This window comes from Myotis brandtii, unplaced genomic scaffold, assembly GCF_000412655.1.
Source record: "Myotis brandtii unplaced genomic scaffold, ASM41265v1 scaffold111, whole genome shotgun sequence".
Lineage (NCBI taxonomy): Eukaryota > Metazoa > Chordata > Mammalia > Chiroptera > Vespertilionidae > Myotis > Myotis brandtii.
Window position 1 is genome coordinate 3359056 of NW_005353789.1, and position 1318 is coordinate 3360373.

Sequence of the window (1318 nt, forward strand, 5' to 3'; positions counted from 1 at the left end):
GGGGGGGGGGAATATTACTCTTTAAAAATAATAAAAATGGCAATTGTATAGCAGCTAGCTTCCCACTCATGCCACACGATATGCCTTCATTAAGGTGTACTCTTTCTGGTTGGTGTGAGCTGCCCAGATGAAGAGAGCAGAAGCCATGAACTGTAAGGGAGCTGAGACGCAAGCCAGGCAGAAGGACCATCCAAATTCACCGGACACATTCTCAGGCAGCTTTAGTTTCTGGTGGAGTAGCTCAATCCCAGCAACGCAGCAACTCACTGAGCCCAGTGTGCACAGACCTGCAAGGAGATGGAGAATGCCCGTGGCAATGGCGGGGTACAAACTTCGGCAGATACAAGCACAAAGCCCAATCAAAGCCCCAAAGCACATCAAACCTAGACTAACAACAGGTAAAAGGAACTAGCAACGCCAAAGATAGGTTCGAAGCAGATCAATCCCAGTATTGTGGTTTCCGGGCTCAACAAATTTCGCCATAAACTGCTCATTTAGCGTGAAACTCGTGCATCTTGTGACCACATCAAATGATTCTGTCCTTTCTTGGTTATTCCAATATATGTTTTGGGGTATACTGACACACCGTCTCCACAATCCCATTGTGCCATTATATCGAAAAAGTACATCACTGTACGTCTTTTCATCTGCTTCATCACTAGCAAAGTCGCTCCAGAGGCTTTTGTTCAAATCACTGGAATTTTCTTGAACTGGACTTCGATATTCATACCAGAAGTCTGTGCCAATCGAGGCTGCCATGTAGATGGTGGAAATGAGGCTCAGCACACAAGCAATTACAAATGCTGTAGCGAAACGGTTATCCATTCTGGCATTCACACTGCTCGCCCATCCTCCTGCTCCGCCAGCTTCCAACAATTTTCTTTCTTAAGCAAATTAATGAATTCTCACCTGGGGGAACCTAGCCAATATGAACAAAATCCCTGCTGAAACAATCTGAAAACTTAGGAATTTCTTTGTGACTTGAGTTTATGCTTTAAAGTAACTGGACCACCCAGCCAGTGGCTCAGGGGTTGAGCATCAGCCTATGAACCAGGCGGTCATGGTTTGATTCCCAGTTGAGGCACATGTCTGGGTTGCAGCTTGGTCCCCAGTGTGGGGCATGCAGGAGCCAATCAATTATTCTCTCATCATTGATGTTTCTGTCTCTCTCTCTCTAATTGTTTCAGTTCTGTTGATTTTCAGTAAGTAATTAAAAGTACCCTGGGGTAGCATCAGTCAACAATAGTGTGACTGACACTTGATGTTATTCAAAAACAACCTGAGAATGGTTATTTGACAGGTATGCACTTCTAAGGAA

At 44.8% G+C, this 1318-nt stretch overlaps 1 pseudogene; it reads right to left on the reverse strand.

Annotated features, from left to right (window-relative positions):
• Positions 1-6: 6 nt before the first annotated feature.
• LOC102260547 lies at positions 7-865 on the reverse strand (annotated as a pseudogene).
• Positions 866-1318: the final 453 nt, after the last annotated feature.